Source organism: Alligator mississippiensis, chromosome 6, assembly GCF_030867095.1.
Source record: "Alligator mississippiensis isolate rAllMis1 chromosome 6, rAllMis1, whole genome shotgun sequence".
In the NCBI taxonomy this organism is placed as follows: domain Eukaryota; kingdom Metazoa; phylum Chordata; order Crocodylia; family Alligatoridae; genus Alligator; species Alligator mississippiensis.
Window position 1 is genome coordinate 65,588,765 of NC_081829.1, and position 26,340 is coordinate 65,615,104.

Here is a 26,340-nt window from a genome sequence, read left to right on the forward strand (position 1 = left end):
TGGTGCACTGATGTCTATCGGTAACTGCACAACCTGGAACAGTAATTCTAAGGCGTGAATACCTTCTCCATCTCCCAAAGACAATATTTAAAAATGTCAACATTCTAAACTGTTTTACAGCTCTCCAAATCATGCCAAAGTAAGACGTGGTATCACACTGATCACTTCTGCAAACCTACCATTGTGTGACCTTTCATTTTGGTTAGGCTTTTAGTAAAATATGGGGAGAAGAAAGAGAGGTACAACTCAGTTCATTTTTCCTGAAGGCACCATCTTACAGAAATTAGGGAAAAACGACTTCTATCATGTATTATTTTAAAACCTTGGCCAATTTATAATCATCTATCCATCCATCTCCGTTTCCTCACCTGAGATTAGAACAGGCTTTTACATTTTCTGTATACACCATGCAGTCTACTTAAAGAGTTCCATGATAGCTATACAACATGCTCTCTAGGTCTTTTACGGACACCCATATGCAAACCTGTTTGATAATGCTAAATGGGATAAAACACAGACAAAATTAAAAACAAAGCAGAATGGACATATGGTAACAACATTAGTGTATGCCGTGTAAGCAATGTTTTAAATTGATAACTGAACAATTTCAAAATACAAGAATATACTTGAATTTTTTAAACTGTTATATGGGCACTAAAATAAATCATATTTATAATGTTCTGTAAATTTTTCAATAAGTCTGCACAGTACAAATACATAGGAAATCCCTTTCTAAAAGGAAGTACAGTATAGGCTGTCTAAATCAAGCAAACCGGATCTTCATTTTAGTTTTAAAATACTTGCCTTCAAAAACACCTTACTTATTGGATGACTCTGTAGCAGAACAGAAATCCTGATGAAACAATGCAGTTATTTTAGGAGGTACAGTAAGGAGACCAACGTGTTTAACTCATAGCATCAATGGGAAAAATAACTTCTTTTAAATCGTTCTACATTGAATTATTCTTCAAGAGCCAAGCTTTAAGTCCTTTTGGAGTCATGAACAGAAATGCTGACAGGATATTATATACAGCGTAACAGATTCGTTGTAAACTTTGGTTGCCAGAAGACAGCATTTATAAGACACAATTTAAAATAACTGAGAACAATCATATGCTCTATAGTAGTATCTGTTACATCATTACTTACGGCACTGGACTACTTCACCAGTCTGCCTGACTAACCTACATTTTACCCTCTCCTCCATAAACCGGTAGATTTGCTACTGCCACTGTCAGCGCCCTAGCACTATAAAAATTGTACCTGGCTTCTATGACAACAGGTTAGTGAGGCAGACTCCTTGTGGCTAAGTGAAAAAATATACATCATCTTTGATCTCTCTTTTTGTCTGAGGATGAGATGAATATACGTGATAATGTGAGTGTATGGTCATGCAAGACTGCTAAACATAACTGTATCAGAAAAACTACCAACTTGCTGTGTACTGTGTCAGTGGCTGCAGCAGAATTAAAGTACATCTGATTACTGTCTACTTATGATTGGTAGGATCGTATGTCGGCTTCCTAACTTCCCTGCACACCTTAATGGAATTTTTTGGTCATGATGTCGGCAGAAATGATACCTGGCATTCCCCACCCCCTACGCCCCTGCTTTCTCATCTTGATAAATCTAAAATTATTGCAACTGAAAGAGAAAATATTCTTCTCTTTTTACTTGGTGCCTCTCTCAGAACTTTGCAGATTCCATTTCCTGGTTGTGCAGCATTTTCATGCAAGACGACAGAAAAAATACTTCAGAAATATAAAATGATTGCAAAACTGTTTCAAACTTCCTTAACATCCAGTCACTAATGGGTTTCACAAGGTCAATTTGTGAAGCTTAGAATATTTCATTTTCTGGATTTAAATTTGTTCCCTTTTAAGTTTTAAAGAATGTCTTCATCTTAACATATTATGAAAGGGTAAATAGGACATTTTCTACATTTTACACACACGGATAATCCATGATATCCAAACTTGCTTCTTCAAATTTTCTACCTATTAAAACCCACTCTTTAAGATCACTATGTCAGTTAGTTGCCTAGTAAAATATGTATACCAAACAAAATATTAAACAGAGACACACAAATAAACCCTGTTGTTGTGGGCTCACCATAAATAATTGACCTCAATGGGAGTTCTGTCTCCAAAGGCAAAAGTGCACAATCCTCAGGGTCAATTAAGTTGCAGAAGAGTTTATATCTAGAAGGTACTATTGTTAATGCAATGTTTTTTCAAGAATACAGTTCTGAAAATATCAATTTTTCATATAACCTATATATGGCAGGAAACACCCATTTCATGAATTATTCAAGAAGGCCAAGTAGGCAAATGGCTCAACATTAAGTCACTTCTTGGCTGATTCTCTACCATGACTCTACCAAGTATTAAACCTCTTAGAGGGGAGAACATACGCTCATCAGTCTGGTAATTACGTCAAAGAATCTAAGATAAGCTTCTCTAGAAACCTCCGAAAAGCTATATGCAAGATGAAAACAATATCAATTGCGATCTTAAAACTGATTGTGTGAAAATGGATGAAGAATTTTGGTATGTGGATGAAATGGAGTATGATGTAACGTGCTTGCAATCTCAAGCATTTCTGACCGCTTCTGACTACATGAATCTAGTAATATGCTGTTAAATTCTTTCACAAATTTTCATAGAACAGAACTAAGGGTAACTAAAATATTCCCCCAAATCAGGAACCTCTCTCAGAGCTATTATTTCAGCAGACCCAGGCAAACAATGCATTATGCATTTTATAATCTTAATGCAGTGGTCCTTAACCTTTTTACCCCCTCACAACTTCTCTGAATTTAGCAGCACCCTCATTGAGAATTACTTTTTTACTGCCTCAGCTTAGCTCAGTGGTTCTCAATCAGGGTGCAGCTACCACCACAGACCTCATGCAGAGTCTGATTAAGAAGCAGCTGCACCAGGAGTGCGTGCTCTTGCCTAAATTGTTTACTGGATAAACCTAATGCAGGCAGGAGTACCCACTCCTGCCCAGCCCTTCCCAGTCCACCATGCTCCTCTTCCAAACAGAGCATGGGCTAGTCCAGGCTGTTGGGCTGCTGCCAGATGGAAGATTTCTCTGGGTGTTTCCAGATGAAACTGTCCCACACACCTTAATTATCAGATAAACTTCTACCATATTGAGCAGGGCTGTCCCTTGGGACTGGTGAAAAACAGACAAAGTACCCATTGAGCAGGTTGACTTTTTCCTGGGCGTCGGTTGTCAGTTGTCCCATTTGGTTTAGCAGGGGTCCAATGTTACCCTTGCGTTTCCTCTGGCTCCCCACATATCTAAAAATGGGCTTTTTAATTGTCCTTGATACGTGTAGCCAGTTGGAGTTCAGTCACAGCCTTGGCTTTCCTGGTTCGCTCCCTACAGGTCTGGACCAGTGCAGAATACTCCTCCTTTGGGGTGGAACTAGTCTTCCATCCTTTATAGGCCTTTCTTTTTAGATGCAGGAGGTCCACTAGTTCCCTGCAGAGCTAAGGGGGCTGCTGTGTCCCTTTGCTGCCTTTCCTCCAAGACGGGATAGACATTGCTTGTAATTCCAGGATCGTTCCCTTGAGGAGCAACCACTCATCCTGAACTCCCCTCTCCTTTGGGTCATGGTCCCTTAGAACCATCCTTATGCCCCAGCCAGTCTGTCTATGTGTGGGCTTTCTGTCTATGCATGGGTTTTCTGTGTAGTAAAAAGCTGTGCAGCAGGATACTACTTGTATTTTTAAGTACTATCCTTCTGCAGAGTTAATCAGTGTATTCCAGCTTAATTGCGCTGCACATGTAGATGCTGAGATGTTTACTGTGAGCTAATTAGTCTACTCCACAGTAAACGTCTCATGTAAATGCACTCAGTATTACACAAAAACTTACACTCCTAGCCCAGGAGCTCTGATGAACAGATTGATCCAGCAGTGATGACTGCTGTCTTTCAATGATTTTAGAAAGACTTCCAGAAGAGCCTTATATATCCTCACTGTAACCAGATATTTCAAACTTGCATATTATCGGACTTCCTAGTAGGATTCTAAGTAATTACAAGTTTATACTGTATTGCAGTTCTAGTTAACCTCAGTGTACCAGTGAGATTTCACTTTAAATCCATAATGCTAACAATAACAATCAACCCAATAGAGACCTAAGAGAGAGGGGGGGGGGGGGGGGGAGGGAGAACATTGAGTGGTTTCTTATGCATGCATGCATGTACATATGCAACCCCCCTCCCCCGCCCCCCCAACACACACTTTTTTCCATTGATGCAAAGGTCTTATACTTGGTACTATTACATCTCTCTATCCTTAACTATGTTCGACCATGATGGTATGGAGAAAAAAAGGTGGCTGCTGCACCTATTATACAACAGTCTAATGGCCTGCCTGCTACTTTAAGCTTTAGTATCTTCAGTTCCTTCATCTGAGAACACATGGCAATGGGCTTCTTATGACAAGGTGTCTTTTTCTTAGGTATCATGGTTTTATCCATTCTTGTAATAATAAGCATAAATTGACTTGTCTTTCACCTTTTAGCTTTAACCCCTCACCCCTTTATTTTATGAATCCTCTTAATTGGGAGGGGGGGAATGAACAGTACAAAGCACTTAGAAGTCAAAGGGAACTGCTTCCTATTACTTTTTACAGACTTTGCCCCGACTTGATTCTCCTTTACCTTTTACTATAGAAAGCTCCTAATTACCCAGTATTTTAATTCTCCTTAAATTTTTAAGAAAAAAAAATATATAATCAAAACTACCTTGTACTAAAATGATGATCATGAACATTCAGGTGTTTCAGCAAAAGTGAAAACATTATCTTCATATCTGAAATGAAGTGAATTATATACTTTCTGATGCAAAAGCACTGGAAGGAAAATTATTCCTCTACCTGCCTGCTTATCCTAAAAAGGTTTCTGAATAGAAACCATCTATATTTCAAAACCACATTATCACGGTAAATAAAGCTACCAGATGCACTGGTATATTGCTAAGATTCATTGAAGAATGAGTCATATCAGATGAAGCATTTCTCACTGAGCCCCATTATACTGGCTACCTAACAAAACTATGCAGAAAAGGAAACGTACTGTAAAAATCAGCTAGCATTCAATACTCACAGAAGAAGGATTTTCTTTTTTACGCTTACTTTATCAGTGTCTGCCTCACTTTTGTTGATTTAACTTAACTCTTGATTAAAATGTATGTCAGATTCTTTCCTCCTTAACTGAATCACATAAGCTGAAATCATTTTAGACTTAAAGGTCATTTGGCATTTTAAAAACCTATACGCTAAGCCCAAGATGGATCAGAGGACTCCAAAATGATGCAAAGAAAGAAAAAGTATTTCATGATACAGCAACTCTTTGTAGTCTAATACTGAAATGCTTAATGAACCATACTAACCTACCTTTTTTCTTTAAAAAATGTTTAAGAATGACAAGAACAAAAATGATGTGAAATGAGTTTGACCATTGTAAGTAAATTATGGCATCATTCATCAATTAGCTCATCAGACTGCACTGAACTGAATGCTGCACTAAGCTTTGTAAGTGTTCAAAATAAACTACACTGACTGGATGTGCTGATGACTCAATTATTTTTTAGAGGAATGCTACAGAACAATAACCATTAACAAAAGTCTAAGCCTGCATTACTTTTCTCCAAAAATAAATCTGATACTGCATCCTTCCAGTTTAAGTAATCGTGAATTTACTGGATCAACACTCTTCTCTCTACAGCTATCAAAATAAATCAATAAAAGTAATTCATTAAAATAAATTTGCTGCAAGTATTTCTTTTAAGAAAATATTAAACCTTTACTGCACTTTTGGTGGAAAACATGTCAACAATTTAAACATTTGTGGGGGGGGGGAGGGGGTTTAACTATAGTAACCCAAAAGTCAGAACACTGATAGCGCTGAGAACATGCATTAAAAAAGTTGTTTTGCAGGATTTTGAACTGTTACTCCAGAACTCCTAAAAGAGAGTTTACTCTCTTACTTTATCTTTTCTCTTATGACAAGCTACCTAACATTGTTTCACTACTCCACTACCTTCTTCCTAACTACAACCCCTCCAGCACATTTATTAAATACATTATGTTACTATTGAGACGGAAATAAATCTACCTTAATAGAGTGTGCATGGCTCCGCTGCATTTTTCCCACATTGTATTTAGGCTGCTCTCTTCTCTCGGTGTTGACCCTTCCTATGCCCAAGGAGAACAATAATGGGATCTGCCTTGAGATCCTTTCTGGGAATACGTGGACAGGCAGTGTCTCATGCCTATGTCTTCACTACCCACTTTGACATTTGGAGGCAGTGCCTAGGGGCAACAACACCACAGCAAGCCAGCTCAGTGTGGCACACTGCCTACAAGCTAGGCCTGTGAGAATAGGGAACTATCTGATTTGGATTCAGATTTGGCTGATTTGGAGAACAATGATTCGATTAGGAGATTCGGATCATTGTCCTGAATCGATTTGGCCAAATCAGCTTAGGAAGATTCGGCGCTGATTTGGAGAGATTTGGATTGGCCAGGCTGTAGGTTCTCTCATGGCTCCTCTGGCTGTCTGCCTCTCCCTGGGCAGTGAGGGTGCCAGGTGGGTGGGTGGGGCAATGCCCGCTGCCCTGTGCTGTGTGGGGATGAGCCCCCAGTCGCCATTGTCAGAGCCGGTGAGTGTGGGGCTTTTTTTTTCTTTTTAAATTGCCAGGAGGCTGGGGCTGGGCAGGGCAGCCATGGGGGCTTCTACCGTGGCTCCTCCGGCTGTGCCTGCCTCTGCCCCAGCAGGGGGAGCCGTGGGGGCTACATCCTGCTGCCACTTGCCTAGCCGGTGCAGGGGATGTCAGATGCAGGAGTGGTAGCGCTGGAAGCAGGGGCTATGCCCTGCTGCCGCTTGCCCCCTTCCACCCAGAGCAAGCCCCACCTGCATCCCGCCCCAGCTGGGCAAGCGGAAGCAGGACATAGCCCCTGCTCTCAGTAATGCTGTGCCCACATCCTGTACCCCCCTCGTAACACGCTCCCCCACCCTGGCCGGGTAGCTCATCTCAGCCCCAGCTCCAATCCCTCCCTCCCCCATACCTCTTCCATCCCCCAGCCCAAACAGACTTGTCAGCTGCCTGTTTAGTCTATGGCCGAACCTCCGAATCAGCCATATCTTTTCCAAAGCTTTTCCAGATCGATTTGGATGCTTCAAATCAATTCGGAGCTTTTACTTAGTCTCCCGATTTGATTCGGATTTGGAGGTTCGGTCCCCGAATTGGGCTGAATCTCCTCTGAATTGAATCAGCTACTGAAGCTTCACACAACCCTAATACAAGCTATCCATTGACAAGAGAACCTGTGACCTGCAGTTGCAGCCACTGCATGGACCCTTGGCCACAGGTACCTTTGTCTGCCACTTAGACCCAGTACCAGTAGCATACCCTCTCTGAGAGGAGGTGGTGAAGGAGACTCTCTTCCATGCCTTCCTGGATCGCTCCTGGCTATAGCCACTTTTTGCTGCCCTCAGCACCCTCTTTAGCACACTGGACTTGGAATTCTCCAAAAATGTGTATGTCTCTATCACATTCCGAGAGGCCGAGAAAAATGTGATCTGCCTAACCAGCTTCCTGCTGGGCTAGGCCAAGATAGCGACACTGAAGCCACAGAAACCAGCTTGCATGGAGTGGCTCCAATGACACCCTCCAACTTTTTTGCCTCTTGGTCTTGGCACATCATATGAACGGGACAGAACCGCGGCTCATCTGGGGGGCGTGGGGAGATGGGGGAAGGGTGGCTCCTGCTGCTGTGTGCACCCTAGGAGGGCATGGGGGGAAGGGGGAAGTGTGCCCCCTGGATCTACGTGGGGTATGGGTGGGGTGGGCTGCAGCTGCAGGCTGGGGCAGGGTGGTGCTGGGTAAGTGGCAGTGGCAGCGCTGGGAGGGGGCTATGTGGGTGGGGCTGCAGATACCCCAAAAATTGCCGTAGCCATCCCACAGGCCCCCTCCTAGTGCCATTGCTGCCCGCCTCGCACAGATCTGGGGCACCCCCCCATGCCCTCCCGGACAAGCAGTGGGAGCTGTAGCGGGAGCCGTTGGATGAGCTGTGTGCAGCAGTGGGAGCTGCACCCCCCTCCCTCCTCATGCCCCCTTCCACGTGCCAGGGCTATGTCTCATGCTCCTTAAGCCCTGGCTGGGCAGCGCCTGTCCCAGCCCAGCCCAGCCCAGCCCCAGGCCCTCCTCACTGCAGGGACCTTGATCACCCCCCCACCCCCTTTCCAACACACGAGACACCATTCCACCTTGATCACCCCCCTCGTCTCCCATTCCATCACACTTCTCCCCACAGTTTTGTATCATCTGCAAACTTGGATAGAGTACACTTCACTCCCTCATCCAAGTCACTGATGAAAACATTGAAGAGTATCAGTCCAAGAACCAAGACCTGCGGGACCCCACTGCCCACGTCCTTCCAGGTCAATACCGACCCATCCACCGCCACTCTCTGGGTTCGACCCTCTAGCCAATTGGTCACCCACCGGACTGTGTAATCATCCAAGTCACAGCCTCTTAACTTGTTCACCAGTGTGGGGTGGGATACCGTATCGAAGGCCTTCCTGAAGTCTAAGTAGACGATGTCAACCCCTACTCCTGCGTCCAGGTGTTTTGTAACCTGGTCGTAAAAAGAGACTAGATTAGTCAGGCATGATCTACCTGCTACAAACCTGTGCTGGTTTCCCCTCAGCATTTTTCCTGCCGGGCTCTTGCATATATGAGCCTTAATAATCTTTTCAAAGACTTTGCCAAGGATGGAGGTGAGACTGACTGGCCTACAGTTGCCTGGATCCTCCTTCCTCCCCTTCTTGAAAATGGGAACCACCTTGGCCCTTTTCCAGTCCTCGGGGACCTGGCCCATGCACCACGAGTGTTCAAATATTCCCGCCAGTGGCTGTGCGATGATGTCAGCCAGTGACTAAAGTACCCTCGGATGGAGCTCATCCAGGCCTGCCGACTTAAATGTATCCAGTTCTTCCAAGTGACTCTGCAATATCTCAGGGTCAACGCTTGGTAGTGTGGTGCCCTGCTGTTGTCTCTCTACAATCCCATTGTGAGACCTGTCTTGCCCCTCGTTTAGGAACACTGAGGCAAAGAACTCATTGAGTTTAGCCTTGTCCCTCCTGTCTGTCACCAATTGCTTTTGCCCATTCAGTAGCGTCCCTATTCTGCCCTGGGCCTCTCTTTTACTGCCTATATATCTGAAAAACAATTTTTTGTTATCCTTAACTTGGGATGCCATCCTCAGCTCCATGGTAGCTTTGGCCTTTCTAACTGCCTCCCTACAACTGCGAGCTGAGGAGGTATACTCCTCTTTAGTAATCTCTCCCAGTTTCCACTGCTTATATGCCCCCCTATTTGACCTTAGGCTATTTTGGATTTCTCTGGTCAGCCAGGGAAGGCTCTTGTTTCCCCCGCATTGGTTCCAACCCAATATTGGACTCATGCATCAGTGCACCTCTAATATACATACATACACACACACACACGTGTGCCAGTGTGTGTATGTGTGTCTGTGTGTATTATGTGCGCCTATATAGATAATATTATTATTTCATATATATATGGCCACAATTTGCTGATTATCCCAGTGGATGTGGACAGCCCTGGCGGCACATGCCACATGTTCAATTTAAAGTGCCATATAAGGATGTCATTGCATCCTTGTCATACTGAATGTAATATTTGAATGTTTGTAATAGTTGCCCATTAGCCAGTTCAGGAAGAAGACAAGATTCATCTTCTTATCGAGGCCATTGTTTTGGCCTACATGCGGAAGGTCCTGACTTTGCTCAAAGTCTTAACTCTTGAATTTTATCTTTAGAGGCCTTTAACAAAGTTAACCTAAAAATGACCCTGAAGCAAACATCCCAAGAGATCAAACCCTAGGGCCTTTGAAAAAATTGGAAAGAAAAGGTCACTGAAGTGGTGTGGAAGTTCCCCAAAGTAATTAAAATGGTCAAGAAAATAAACTGATTACCAAGCAAAAGAATCTGTTGAGTAAGATCCGAGACCAAATTTGGGAGTAGTGACAGGTTTGGGTAGGAGGGGCCCAAGACGGCAACTCACTCAAAAAAAACTGTAACTTACTGTCCCAGTTTGGAGGTAACCTCGCTTGCAGAACAACGAAGAAAGAATCGCAAGTGATCACCTGAATCACTCTCCGTGAACACGAATCTCTTAGGTCACGCTGAAGCTGCAGAGAGCCCAAAAGGGACTGAAAGAAGGGGACTTGTTCCTATCACTGCTGAGACCAACCCTAAAACCATAACTAAAGAATGAAGGTATACCTGGGGATTTGGTTTCTCGGAATTCTAGGATTGTAAGTATATTATGAAAAATAATAGTATTGATTCAAATTTAACTTTGAGTTGTATTACAAAAACAACTACAATTACTAATTCTTATAGCACTGTTTGGGAGTGAAGTGCATTTGGAGCATTGTTTCTGATATATGTAGTTATTGTGTTCTTAATGTTTGTGGTATTTCTTAAAGCTAAGCAGTGTTATATGCATAGCAAAGAATATTAAAATAAAATTGTGTTGTATGAATTAAGTGTGTAATCAGTGTGAAATTGTGCAAGTAGCTAAAAATTTCCCCAGCCACTGCATCAAACGAACCAGTAAGTTGTGTGGGATTTTCTCTATTCCATAACCCACTAGAGACACCTTGTATTTGAGGATGTGAATATCTTGGTATCGAGACTAACTGAAAAATTATTTCCATAAAATGGGGCAACCAAGTTCCTTTCCATCCATGCCCACTAAATGAAATAGAAGTTTCTGTGACTACTCTGTTTTGTACAGTATTCAATTCTGTAAGTGTGTGCAATGCATGCTATATGAGCATGTCCTCTGACTGGGTCCTTTGGGGATACAGGAAGAAGAGCACCTTGTTTGTAAAATCATGAATGCCTTTCGGAATGACAAAGGTGCTAAGGTACTCAGGACTGCAAAGCTGGAAGTAGATCTGTGCAAGCACAGAACAAAACTTTAGGCGATACAAACTTCAGGTATTTTAGGGATTAGAAAGGAATTTTGAGTATTGCTCTTGTGCACCAAAGAAAACATAGAAATCTGCCAAAGTCCAGCTTCTTGCACCCAAGTCTTTTGTGGATCTAGGCCCAAACTTTCTATATTGCCAAAAACACTGGAAAGGAAAATACACTTGGCATGATCTGATTGTGCCTATCTGTATCTATTCACCAGGTTCTAAGTTATTAGAGAACAGCCATATCAATATGTTTTACTCTTGCTTGAACAGGCACCTCTTGGCTTTAAAATACAACCTTTGCAGCAACATACCTAGAGCAAATCCTTAAATGAGAGAGAGAGAGAGTGATAGAAGTTAATTTCTTATGGAAACTAATATTCTTGTGGTTTTATCAATACTCTTATACTTCTTACTGCAACCAAACAAACCTAATATTGAGTTACAACAGCTTAAAAAGTCCCAGATTCTTATAGGTATCATCAACAAGCTATTATCATAGCCTAAATCAGGGGTGGGAAAAATGCGGCCCAGGGACCAGATGCGGCCCACCAGGCCATTCTATCTGGCCTGCAGGCACCTAAAAAGTTTAGAAAAATTAATATTTATCTGTCCCTGGTTGCCTGTCATGCAGCCCTTGATGGCTTGCCAAAACGCAGTAGGCGGCCCTCTGCCCAAAATAATTGCCTATCCTTGGCATAAATGGTTCTTCCAAGAATGTAAACATTAAAAAAATTAACTAAGTTAATTATAACAATTAGATTTATAATATTTAACTTCACTGATGAGCTCCAATATATACAGTCTTATTATACCACTGATGAGATCCATGAAGCACTGCAGTACTCCTACTTCTGAAAGAAAAGGTTTCTACTCTGATGAAACTGTCACTTTAGCATGCAGAATTAACAAAGCTAGACAAAAAACAAACCAACAAACAAATACATAAAATCGGGCCAGAAATAACCAGCTACAGCAGTGGTTTCTCAGCCTTTTTTGTACCAGGACTCATTTGTAAACATCAACGGCCACTCCCAACCCAGTAAATAGGTTAAGTAGAAAACACAGAAGTATTTTGGCCCCAAAATACTTATTACACACTACAAGTTAAAGCAGCTCAATGATCTTAAAGACATATCAGCATCAACAGCATATCAACATGTGGCCCTCCATTGCTCCCAAGTGACATTTATCGTTCTCCAAGTTGCACAATGCACATTGCCAGTGCCCCTCACTTCTGACTTGCAGCCCCCAGCCCTGCCAGTGTCCCTCATTCCCAACTTGCAGTGTCCTGGCCCTGCTGGTGGCTCCTCACTCCTGACCAACAGCTCCCTCACTCCCAAGCCACAGCCCCTTCCTACCCGCCCGGTAGGGCTGGGGTTTCCATGCTGCACCAGGCAGCCTGGCTAAGCCCTCCTACCTCAGGTGACATCTCCCAGCCACCGTGCCCCTGTGAACATGGTCACTGGCCCCAGCGCCACCAGCCCGACCATGAGGCTCCGCAATGTCCTTCCTCTGCTGGAGCGGCAGGCACCGCCACCACACTGAACTATAGTACAATAGCCCAGAACAACATTTCCAACTCTGCTGTATGTCCATAATTTTGGGTTTAAAGTATGCAGAAAGCCAAGTAATTCTGAACGGTGTATTCTTCATGAATTTTGTGATCCTCAAAGACCATTTATGGGCCTCAACCAAGACAAAGTCCCCTTATAGTACTGACATGAAATATTGTGAGGGAATCGTAAGTACCTAGGACATAAATAAGCCTTTCTGATACAAAGTGTGAAAAAAGTGTTAATTTATGAACTATGAACCTATCTATCTAGTATTACAGAAATGTCTGAGCATTTCAGGCTCACAGAACCATGAGGTATTTATGCCGCATTTGCATCTTTTTCCTCCATTTAAATTTAAGGCAAGTTTTCTATTAAGGTTTTGGAGTCTTTCCTGCTGTTCAATTTTACTCTTACTATTTGCCTACATATTTTTGGAGGAACACTTTGCTTGGTGTCACACAAAGCAGAAGCAGAACTGGGTATACAATCTAGAAGTCTGAGCTCTCACTTACATACTTTACTCATTAGAAAACACTGCCTTGTTGAATAACAAAAAAAATAAATACAGCTAGCAAGAAGTTACATTTATAAATTAGATGAAGACTTGTCATATATTTCACTGTTACAGGAAATGAGCAACGCTTCAATTGTGATCGTTCCTTACAGGAAGGTTTGCACATTATCAGTTTATGTAAACAGATAAAATCACTATGGTAACTAGCTAAACTGACAGCACTGTAAACATTTGATATAGGGACTATGACAACAGTGAAAAAAGATGCTGTTTTACCATTTTATACTTTTCAGTCAAATCAGTACAGAGATAATTACTAATTATTTTTACTGGATGAAATGGGGTTCATTAGAGGGAAAAGTTGTAGACATGGTCCAAAATGTTATGGGAACTTTAAAATAATTCAAGTGGGAGCTGGTAAGACACTTGGCTAAATTCATCTACACATCTGTGTATAGCCAGGCATGCCTGTGTAAGAAGAATGTATACCCTTTGTTTCCAGCCTTGGCCATTTTCAAGGGGTCCAGGCTAAGCTGCAGAAGTGCTCCTAAGCAGAAGGCCCAAAGCTTGTTTCTGAGTAACCACAGTGCGAACCTCTGCATATGTGACAACTTGGTCAGGAAGTAAAGGTAACTACCAAGCATGATTAAACAAAGCACAATGCCTAAAAGGAAATAAGGGAAAACTATACATTAAATAATCCACATATGCTATATTATAGCTTTATTTAAGGTAGCGGTAGTAGTTGTAGTGATTAATGTAACCAAATGTATTAGATGCTATTTTGCTACGATAGATATATTTTTTGTTAAATGCTTGGATAATTTGCAAAAACAAAAACAGCCTCATCAGAGAAGACTATAAAGTAAGGGAAAGAAGAAACAGGATCAGCATTCCGCAAAGGGAAAGAAAAGGAGATAAGAAAGCCTCCATCTTTCCCAAGGATATAAATCCCAACTAATTGACACCAAGTCCACAAAAGATCTGGTTCAGTCCAGTTCCAAAAGTTTCAGTGAAATAAATATATTTAAATAAAACCAATCAGAGATCATTTATTACAATATTAAAACCAGCCATTCTAATATAATAAAGGGCTTAGCCTGTGTGTCTGTTTGCCCATAACGCTTTTGGACATCTGCACATGCACCAGGGCGAGAGGCGACTGGCTGCACAAGCCCAAGTTTGAACCGCTGTCAGGGAAGTTTGTGACAGCAGCAAACACCCCCAGACGCCCGAGCAGAAGGACTTCCCCATGCCTCCCTACCTGATGGCACCCCCAGCCCCCCAGAACAGCTGGTAGGGAGGGGGAGGCAGCTGGCAGGGAGGAAGGGAGAGAGGAGAGTAAGGTGGGGGGAGGCAAGGGGAGGGGTCACAGTGGCAGCTGTTGTTGGGGCCAGGTGACAGGGAGGCAGCGGGGAGGGAGGGAGGCTGTGTGGGCCTGGGCGGGCGGGGGAGGCAAAGTACTGGGAAGGGAGCTATGGGGAAGCTACAGCAATTTTTGGGGTAGATGCAGCCCCACCCACGTAGCTCCTCCCTGCACTGCCACTGCCACCTGCCCAGCACCACCTCAGCCTCAGCCCGCCCCACCTGTGCCCCACACAGATCCAGGGGGCACACCCCCCCCATGCCCTCCTGAGGTGCATGAAGCAGCAGAAGCCACCCTCCCCCCACCTTCCTGTGCACCCCAGACAAGCTGCAGCTCCTCCCCATGTCCACCCAAGCCCCAGTCCCTCCCTCCCTCATCGCAAGGGCCTTGATCTGTACCACCACCCCCATGCCCCTTTCCCTCCACCCTCTGCCGCCACAAGAGACTTAGCAGGTGCATGCAGCTGTATCGGAAATCGAACCGGTATTGGCTGATATGCCTCCTTAAAAATTGGCAATTGGTATTGACCCCAAAAATCTCTATTGGTGCACCCCTAATGTATGTGTGTGTACACACACACACACAGAGTATACTAATATTAATATTTTTATATCTATATCTAGAGAGAATACTGGGGGGGATGTATAAATATGTGCATGTGTCTATGTGTATTTATTTATTTTTATATATATATATATATGTGTGTGTGTGTGTGTATATATATATATATATATATATATATATATATATATATATATATATATATATATATATATATATATATATATATATATATATATATATATATAAAGAGAGTATACTGTGTGTATATACACATACACACACTATATAGTGCAAGAGAGCAGTATTTTATTGCACTATATGTGTACACACACCCTAAGGGGGGTCACGGTGGAGGCTGTTGACGGGGCTGAGTGGCAGGGAAGGAAGGGAGGGAAGTGGGGAGAAGCAGGGGTCACTGTGGCGGTGCCCCCCCCCACCTGGCCCCGACAACAGCTGGCATGGAGGGGGAGGTGGCGGGGAGGGGAGGAGAGGCTGGGGGAAGCCCCACTGCCAGGCAAAGGCAGGCAGTGGGAGGGAGCCCCTGCGCCAGAGGCTGAAGGCAGTGGCGGCGGTGGAGGGAGTGTTTACATGGCCAGCCCCGAAGGGTGAGCAGGGGGGACATGTGAACACTCCCTGAAATGCGTCATTCTTGACGAGCAATTAGCTAGTCTATAAATAAAAAGACAGACTGGAGGGAAATTTGGAGAACTCAGCAAATTCAGTAAGACCTGCTGCCAATCTGCATGCTATCCTCTTTCTACTTTGAGTTACCCCAGCTGGTGTAGGTGAAAATCTATGTTATGCTGTTGCAGGTAGCCAGATAAATTTTGGGATAAATGTTTGTTTTTATGCAAGGTACAAGCAAATAAAAGGTTGGGCTGTAGACCTGTTCCTTCCTCTTTTCAGTAGCCTACCCAAAAGGTTACCTGTAATCTGGGTAATACCTCCTGATTCTAGAGGTAGGTAGCATGCAGGCCGGGAGCGGTCCGCGGCCCCTTTTTTTGCGCAGCGGGCTGTGGCCAGCAGCTCAGACACGCCGGGTCAGGGAAGGCAGGCGGCACGCTAGAATTAGGCACGGATGCTTAATGGCTGATTTAAGATTGTTTACTTACACCGTAGATGGTCGTGGTGTAGGCTGGAAAACTTCCAGGAAAACTTCGCTTAAGTCCCAGTTTAAGGACTCAGACAGAGCTCTGGATTCACTCACACGAAGTTTGCTAGGCTCCGTGGAACTTGTGCGCGCAGGGAAGGGTACGTTGAGGGATCGTTCAGTGACAGGGAGAGGCTAGAGGCTGATCAGACCCCTATAGCCTTCTTGAAATACACGCTGGGTTCAATAGGCTCCGCAGCGCTTAGAGATCTTCACGAGACGTGAAGTCTCCTCCTCCTGATGTTCGTGGAGTCCTCCAACTTGGGCGGAAACCACTCAGGCCTCTTATATGGCTAGCAAGCCAATTGCTAGCCGCCACATAGGAATAATTTAGAACTGGCCAATAGCGGGGCACAAATCTAAATACAAATGGCAGGAACTCCTTGCAACGTGCATTTCTGAGCTGCAATGAAGAAATGCACCCTGCAAAGAAAGCTACAAGTGGCGGGAAATAATTCAGCAGTGCCGAAGCGCACACAAACAAAAAATCACACCCTTGGGTTGTGACAGGTAGGTCCTATTCAGCCTCTGGCACATATTAAAGTGACTTCAAAGCTACTGTTAAGTAATGATGACTGGGAGATCTCCCCGGTGGCTCTTTTACCATATTAGCAAAACACAGCATACCCCCACTTTCCATACCCCACATGCCCGTTATGCTGGTGGACCATGAACTGATGATAGAAACCAGCCTTACAGGGAAGAATCTTAAAGTAGTTTAGCTAATCCTGACATTAAGTCCTCCCAGGGTGTTTGTGAAGATCATTTTTCCAGAGTGATCATGATCCCAGCAGACCTATAAAAGTAGTAAGTAATCTGGGATTTTCTTTCTACTCATTATGGAAACTGGCAAATCAAACTAAGCTGCATCTCCTGTATGCTTTAGGTGCCCTCATTTCCAAAGCGCATCAAAATTAACTAGAGGTCCAAATGAGAAACTGGAAAGATCCATTCTATATAGCTGGAGCTTGTAAACCCTGCATTTTAGATTAACTATCATCCTGTATATCCCAGCAAGACAAAATTAACACAATATCTGTGCTGTGGCAGACCAAGCCAGGATGAGAATGACTATTTATTCCTAGAGCCCTCTATTTTACTGACAGCATCTAACTTCAAGGATTAAAAACTGGCTCACCTCCCTAAACTCTGACATCAAAATCATAGTTGCTATTTTAAACCTAACAAAGATGCCTCATCTAACTTGGCTTCTTATCTGAGCATCATTTATGACATCAACAAATCTTGCATAACTGATTCAGCATTGTACAAAAAAAGTGGGAGAAGCAACTATTCACATATGGAAAATGCAGTTAAAGTACTGCAAAGTACAAAGTTTGTAGCACTACAAAAACAAGTTCACTCTGGCATGCGTACTTGTGCATAGTCCCCTAGCCAGGGCATGACAAAGGTGCCACAAATGCACATTCTCCAGGCAGGAGGTGAAAGAGATTACTGGCACTCTCCCTCTCCAAGAGAATAAGGGTTATCAGGCAGTCTCTAGTCTGGGCCTTTCCTGGGAGCTAGTAATCTTAAAGGTCTTGGCTCATAGGCAGCCCTGTCACTCTTGTTGCTGTACCCTTGCTGTTGCAAGTCACCTTGCATGACTTCCTGGCAGCTCCACATTAGGAAGGCTATCAAGGAGCCAGCCAGCCATCCCTTCCTCCCTCCTGGAAGGAAGGAATGAGACAGAACACTGTAAGACTCTGGAGAAAAGAGAGACCTATCCAGACATTGAATTTCTCATGGAACATATCCAAGACTGCAATAAACAGTGTGACCATGTGGCCATTCATGTTGTGTCACATGAAACTCAAATATAAAGTGCAACAAGGGTAAAGTGTTCTAGAATACTATCAGCAGCCAAACATAAAAGTATTTAAAGAGCAGTGTCAAGACTCATATGGCAGCATAAGGACCATGCATCCACCTCAACCTTCATTTCTAATTCCCTAGAAATGACTACCTTCTTCTGAAGACCCAAATGAGTTTTGCTTCCCACTATCCATGCCTTCAGTTTTAGGTATCACAGTAAATATGACTAAGTTTGCTTACTAGTGACCTTCGCAAATTGACTAAAGAATGAATAGAGAGAATTTATCAGCACAATAAATAAATAAATAAATAAATAAATAAATAAAAAATTGCTAAGCACAAATCATCAGAAAGACCAGCACACAAAAAAAAAAAACAAACATGCAGGTTCAAGTTCTGTCCAGTAGTTAAAAAAAAAACCCAACAAGTTACTTGAAGTCATCTGGTTTCATTAAAGGAAAATTATATCATACAAATCTGGTATAAACTAGCATACCTATATGTTTTGTGTATATAGATATAAAGAACCCAAACTAATGCCACAGAAGCATTATGTAGTATTGCCAATATGTTTGTAAGTTAATCAAACTGCTACTCTGCAAAAGCCTTCCTGCTTGCTGTTTAACTGTTGCAAAGGTAATGATCCGAATGTGAAGAAAGGAAACAAATTGCCAATCAGCACCGGCATGACAGAACACTTACATGGATGCGCCTCTTTCTTACTCAGGCCTGAGAAACTAATGACATAGTTACTGGAATTAGATATGGGACAGAACAACCTGAAAAGCAGGTATGGGAGAGGAGAGTAGTACTAGAAGACTGAGGTCTTCGCTCATTTCCACTTCTGACAAGTCTTTAAAAAAAGGTGGTAGAAAAAGTAGCAGCCACAAAAAGAAGGGAGTGCAATAGGATGGAGAGGAAGAAATAGGTCTAATTCTAATGCCCACTAACCTGAGAAGATAGAGCTACAAATATCAGGGACCTAAGTAGCTTATAGTTGTTAGGAAAGATTCAGCATCAGGGCAAGATACCAGAACAGAAATTGATTTACCACAATTCTGTTTGGCCTACCTCTTCATGGCCAAGATGGGGAGCTTAGACCATCCACTGTATGCTACTTGATGTCAATCAGTCCTGACCTTTTCCTGTCTACCCCTCACTTCACTCCAATACCTGATCCATGCCTATGAATCAGAGGTAACATTTTAAAGCTTCAATTATTGCCATCCACTAACACTGTAGTTCTCTCTCTCATGTACTCTTTATGCTCCACAAGCTACAGTTTTAAATAAGACCCAGAATAAGGGCAGAAAATGCAACCAACTAAAAAGCAGGGCCACTCTGCAAGAAAAAATTTGCAGAGCTGGTGCTTGTCCTCCTTAGGAAAAAGGCTCAGTACTCAAGCAAGTAGAACCATTTTTTGTTAAGTTTTAAATAAAAAATTAATTTAAAAAATGAAAAATTCAGTTTGTTCTTTTTTATTGTACATTAAAATATACCACTTAGAGGGCAAATTCAATTTAAAAGGCACTGTCAACACCCATTATTAGAGATCCTAAATTCATATTTTGCTTTTGTTTTTGGGGGGTTTTTTTAGAAGATGAGGAATTTGCACAAAAAATGTTTTTTCCTCTATCTGGTTAAAACTATATCCATTGCATTTTTCAAACAAAATATAGTTTACTTGCACCTGGTATTTTAAAGTTTTTTTAACCAAAACTATAAGCCTCCTAAAAATCCTGTTAAGTATTAAGTATAAATTTAAAAGAATGGGAAAAAAATTAAAGGTAGGAAAACAAAAAATAGTAATGAATGAGAAAAATATTTAATATTTACTTGAAACAAAGCCTAAAGATATGGTTATATTATTTCCTTGAAACTTATTCAGCTCAGCAACAGTATTTCCGTGGCTCCAATGAGGAATAAACAGCGCTATGAATCATCAGTCATGTTTTCTATAAAATCTGTGTTACCTACCTAATTCTAGGATTCAGGTTTGAAAACTTTGACCGAATACAGGCCTGGTCACATGGTGCTGTTGTCAGCTACTAAAATTATATAAAAATAAGCTAAAAATACTTTCCCATACAAACAATTTCTGCAATTGCCACAGGGATATTATGCAACTATTAATGAGGAGGGTAGAAGTCCATGTGACTGTGATATAGAAGAGAAGTAGTTCCTTAACAGTCTTAAGATGAGGTCCATCCTACGACAATGTTTGAGAAACACATTACAGAAAGATCCTTAACAATTTTTTATTTTTAATTGAGGGAAAACAAACAAACAAATCACAAAACCTTCACTGTCTTTCCTGAATATGTTCAGCTGGGTTATAAATCAATTCACTAAGAAATTTAGTAGCCAACTAAAAAATAAAACATTCTTTGCATTCAGACTTTCCTTCTTCAGGAAGCAATACAAAAAGGCCCATAACACTTCCAGCTGCCCATACATGACCAATAAAACATAGTAAAAAGTGATCACTCATGCAACAAGCAAGCAAGCATTCCTAAAATTTGAAGGTTTAGAAATACTATATTCCCTATCCTCACTTTACAGTAGAAATTCAGGTCTTCTGCTGGGCTTTAGGCATATCCTATTTACAGTAAGATCATTCAGAACAAATGACTCTGGTAAATGAGATAAGCATAGTATGTGAAAAACGTTTATTTTGTTGGCTTTGTTAGTGAACTGGGTGTTTCTCATCTCTCTTCCTTAACAGAAAACTGGTTTGGTGCTTAGAGAAGAACATTTTATTACCCCTTTATAACTTCAGCAAAACAGGCTTCTAAAAAAACCAAACTTCAGAACTTTGCTTCAATGGTTTTCAGTGCTTTTTACAAACTAACCCGTCTCCCCTCCAAGCTACAAAGTTCATTTTGCACTTGCTCTGTATCGTACACTCACAATCAAGTTTTCAAACTATACATTTCCCCGTTAAACTCGAGAAAAACAAACCAAAAGCCTTACCGAAAGCAACTGAAAACAACAGAAACCAGCTTCACTCTATATGCATAGATACATTTAAAACAATCGTTCTCACCAAACACGCTGCTTCTTCTGCAGCTGTATGTTCTGTGTACAACTACGTCAGCAGCACTTAAGAAAAAGAGGAGGGAAGACGTACTGGGAAATCCAGTTCAGCTGGAGAAAGAAAGTCTGCGACTTACGTGGGTGCAACTAACTCCGATACAGGAAGCTTAAACCTATCCCTGCTCAGCTTAGCTAGAACTGATCCACTTCTCTACAATTTTCAAAGCCGGGGGGGGGGGGGGGGGGGGGGGGAATAGAGATGGGATGTGTTAGTCAAATGCAGCTTTCATGGTATGCAGGGTGTGGTACTGCTTAGTTAGTTTAAAAAAAGAATGAGTCATCCAAGTCTGTTTAAAAGCCAAACATTTCAGTACCTTCAAAATGAAACATTCTTTCTAGGATTTTTTTCCCCACACAGGGCAACACAGTCTGTAGTTTTAAACTACATATGAATTTTACTACAGCTTCATGTAGAAGTTTACATTTGACTTGAAATTTACTTCAACTATTCACAGTAAAACAATCACTAAGCATGTATTTTTATAAAATAGTTTACAGGCTTTAGTATAGTAATATCAAATCTTCCAATTTGTACTAACATCTTAAATTATAGCATCCAAAGCTAAAAGTTCAGCCCAACGGTAACAAATAAAATAAAGCAGGACCAAAAGATTAAGTTACAAAGCACAGAACCAGTAGAGAAGAATCATTTATTTTCCAATGCATAAATGACAGAGCTCTGTATTTGCAATGCAGGAATTCTTCAGTATTTCACTATTTAAGAATGAATTAAAACAGTGCATCTGAAGTTAGGCCATGGTTCTGCAACCAAAAACTAATGGGTTTTTTGTTTGTTTCTTTACTTTTCAGTTATGTGAACACAGAAATAAACTACCAGTATCAGCAGCAAGTTTCCAAGGCAGACAACACTGCTAATCCTTGAAGCAGTATTTCCTAATCTTTCCCCAAAAGAGACACCAAACTGGTTTGAAGGAGCTGGGATAAGAAAAAAAGAATCTGGCTGGGGGAAAAGGTGAACACACACCCTCTCTCTGGTACATACACCCCCAGACTTTTAGGAGTGAGAAAAGATTAATAAAAGGAAAAGGAGTCACACTTTATCAAGATTTCATTCAAGCATTCCACTCTTGGCCAATAAAGGGGGCTAATGTCTGTTATATGCAAAGAAAAACAAGAGGGTAGGGGATTTTTCCTTATAGATCATAAATAGAACTGTTACAACAACTGTTCCAGCAGCCATCAGCAGTAAGCCATTTGAGGACTGAGAGGCTGCTCAGTTTTGGTTTTTGGCTAATGGGTAGGAGCAGTAACTTGGCAAATTACAAGTTCAGATTCAAGAGTATTGGGCTAAAGAGGATTTAAAAATGCAAGTTAACCCTGTTCTAATCTGATTTAGCAGAATTCCTCCTTAAGAAAGTTATTCCTGCTGGGCTCATCACCCGTACCTACCTGTAAACAGCACAGTGTAGAGAAGAGCAAAGTTTCAGATAAAGCCCTGGTTTGGATATACACTGGGGAACAGCAGTTTGTATGGGATGTTTGTCAGTCTCTCCTTCCCACCATTTTTACTGTCAGCAGAAGCCTGCATAATAATTCACTGATTGCGTAAACTACTTGGGTGTGTCCAAAAAGAGCAAAAGTCAAGGAACTTCCACATGAAACATGCCCATCCTCATGGGACTGAAGTCCATGTGAAAAATGGGGGTTAATGCTGCTACAAGCAAAACTGTATTACTATTTGCATTATAAAACTAAAAGTACATGGACCACATACTACATCCTGAAAATCATTAGGAACGAGACTCAGAATCATCAGTTTAAGAGAAGGGCTAGGTATAGACATTCAAAATGCTGAGATGCAATCAATCTAAGTTATGTGGTTTTCTGTAAATGATGCAGTTTAAATTGGTAGTGACCAGAAAACACATTTGTCCTTTAGTGGTGGAGAGGCAAACCAAGCCCTGCAGTTTTTAAACTAGTCTGTGCACACCAACCTTCTGCTCTGTTCTGCGCATAAGCCAGTTTTCTGTGCCCAACTTCTGTTCTGTTACAGGTATAGGCCAGTTTCAGATCACATATATCAGTAAAAAGTGTAATGCCTGTACCTGGCTAAGGGGTACAGCTCACAAGCAGTACAGATGAACCTTGGCTGCAGATGAATCCATACACATACCCACACCCCTCTTTGAGGGTTGTATCTTCCAAAAAATATTAGCCTCTCCACTCTCATGGGGTTGGCCTCATTCCCGATAAAACGAAGCTATCACATGTTAAAAGACAGAGTGCTTTTATAAGAGTTATCTTCTATACATTTATATGGTATATGCAAAGAATTAATATATATGTAAGGAATTAATTAACTATAATACAGATTAGTTTATCACTGAATACTCCGAGTAATTCAAATACAAATCACAGATTATAAAAAGATTTAGAAATATATTAACATCCTAAAACATCATCATACAGTATCTAAAATTAATCCTGAGCAAGTATGAATGAGACCTCCGAGCAGCTGAAAATTTTTTTTGATGAAGAAGTTCTGCCAAAAGCTTGTGCAAAGCATACTGGGCCCAATATTGAGTGGATTATAAATATCTACTTGAAGAAAGAGAGCAAGGAGAAATTCAAATTAGTGAACTAAATTTGTGCCTCTCTTGCTATGTAATCAAAAGCAACTGTAGGGGGTTGATTTTTATCTTTTTTTTCCTGCTTGCCTTCTTTTCTTAAAACTGTCAAGAATGCCACACCTGTTTTTCCCTGGTTTTGATTAATGTTTCTCAAATTTGAGAGGTGATTCTTCTCCCTTTGCTCCCAAACATTTTTCAGGCCATTGAGTAAAGTGTTAATAACAATAATTTTACACAATACAAACAAACCCATTCTTCTCCATCACTCCCCAAGAAACAGGATAGACCATGTGGGCCAGACTGTATTCCACCTATTAAATGTCTAAGTGAATGTAGGTGTCAAAGCATAATTTTATGCCACCTACTTCAAGTCATGAAAATCCATTAATACATCTAACTTCTGTAACACATCTTCACCTTCCCCTTAAGGCCAAATCATACAAAAGCACAAAAGCAGCAAGGAGGGGGATGGGGACCATGACACCCACATGTCTTTAAAAACAAAAACAAAAAAAAAAAACCAAAACCAACACTTGCAACAATTGTTTGGGGCCCTGTGCAGAGAAAATAACATTTGGGCACATAAGCAGATTTAGGTCCCTAATAGGTGGAATAGAATGTGACTTTAATCACAGTAAAATGGAAGTAAATCAGCATAAAACTATATGGAATTATTTACAGAAACTGTTCCAATGGCCCTCAGTTAACCACTCAAGTACAAGGGTTGGTCCATTGGGGCAGGGAAGAGGGCCTTAACTTCTAGTAGAAATAACTTAAACTATGCATCTAGAGCAGGAGCCCGAAATAGGACTCTGGGGATGCCCCCGATGCTACTTAGGCTGGAGCATGCTGCTGATTTTCTGAGCTGCCACAGGCCATATCCAGCCCTCAAGCCACAGGTTGCTAACCCCTGCTCTAGAGTAATAGGTAACAACCCTCAAACCTATCTAATCCCTTACACTTTTTTTTGCCCATAGTAGAGTGGTTGAATGATAATAAAGATGGGGACGGAGGACGGGCAAATTGAAGTCCTATGGGTCAGATTACAAGAGGGTAGGGGTGAAAGCAACTTGTTAGTGGGGGTCTACTACACACCCCCACACCAGGAAGAAGAGTTAGATCTAGAATTCTCAAAACAGCTCTCAAAAGCAGCATGCTCATAAGACCTAGTTTGTCATGGGTGATCTAAATTACCCAGACACCTGCTGGGAGGAGCAGTCGGCCAGGTCTGCCCGTTCACATAGGTTCTTAACCTGCATACAGGACCTGCATCTAACACAGGAGGTATGCAGTCCCACTAGGGGAGATGCCTTACATGACTTGGTGCCGGCCTGAGGGAAGGACTTAGTGGGGGAGCTACAGGTACAAGGCAACCTAGGGGAAAGTGACCACCAGTTGACAGGATTCACTATCCCATATAAGGTGGGAGAGATAAATAGTAGGGCAGTAGAGTTAGACTTCCGGAAGGTCAACTTCAATGAGCTCAGGAGATTGGTTAAGGCGGGACTGAGGGGTAAACGCATCTGTGAGATGGGGGCCCAAGAAGGGTGGGAGTTCCTCAAGGGACTGACCCTATAGGTGCAGAGGGGCACCATCCCAGTACACACAGAGGCAAAACAGCCAAAAAACCTTCTTGGCTGAGCAGGCAAATCCAGGAGAGCTTTCAGAGGAAAAAAAAGAGGCCTACAGGCTGTGGAAGCGGGGAGCAGCCATCAAGGAGGAGTATACCTGCTTGGCTCACAGTTGCAGGGAAGCAGTGAGAAAGGCCAAAGCAGTTACAGAACTCAAGTTGGCAACAAAGATTACGGATAACAAAAAGTTCTTCTTTAAGTATACAGGGAGCAGGAAGAAAGCGCAGGGTAACATAGGGCTGCTACAGAATGGATTAGGGCAACTTGTAACTGATAGGATGGAAAAAGCGGAGCTCTTAAACAATTTCTGTGCTTCTGTTTTCCTGGACACAGATATGAATGCACCTCCCAATGAGTCTTTAGTCTGGAGTGAGAGCAATACCAATCTACCAACAGTTAGCACTGACCTAGTGAAGGGGCACTTGGCAGGCCCCGACAACCTTCATCAAGAGTGCTAAAGGAACCGGCCGATGACATAGCAGAACAACTGGCGCAGCTGTCTGAGCGCTCGTGGCACTTGGGACAGGTCTCAGAGGCCTGGAAAAGGGCCAACGTGGTCCCTATCTTCAAGAAGGGGAGGAAGGAGGACCCGGGTAATTACAGGCCAGTTAGCCTCACCCTCTATTCTCAGCAAGACCTTAGAAAAAATCATAAAGGATCACATTTGCAGGGGGCCAGCAGGTAACACAATGGTAAGGGGCAACCAGCATGGGTTTATAGCAGGCAGATCCTGCCCGACTAACCTGGTCTCTTTTTATGACCAGGTCACAAAGTGCTTGGAGGCAGGAGAGAAAGTAGATATTATCTACCTGGATTTTTAAAAGGCTTTTGACACAGTGTTGCATCCAATTCTTACAAGCAAACTGAGTAGCTGTGATGTGGATTTTTTCACAGTAAGGTGGGTGAAAAACTGGCTTATGGGATGCACCCAGAGAGTGGTGGTGGATAGGTCAGTTTCTCCCCAGAGGGAAGTAGGCAGGCGGGGCCCCCAAGGCTATGTCCTTGGACCAGTACTGTTTAA

The 26,340-nt window shown here is 42.2% G+C and overlaps 1 protein-coding gene across 7 annotated transcripts in view; it reads right to left on the reverse strand.

The window, feature by feature from the left end:
• SGMS1 (sphingomyelin synthase 1) overlaps nt 1-26,340 on the reverse strand; it is a 154,919-nt gene that overhangs the window by 41,383 nt on the left and 87,196 nt on the right. The window contains exon 1 of one of the 7 annotated variants that reach the window (XM_059729938.1): nt 21,048-21,139. The exons of 4 other annotated variants lie outside the window; for them this stretch is intronic. The gene's annotated coding sequence lies outside the window, so the exon portion shown is untranslated. 2 more of the 7 variants (XM_019484291.2, XM_059729937.1) reach the window with 2 other exon arrangements.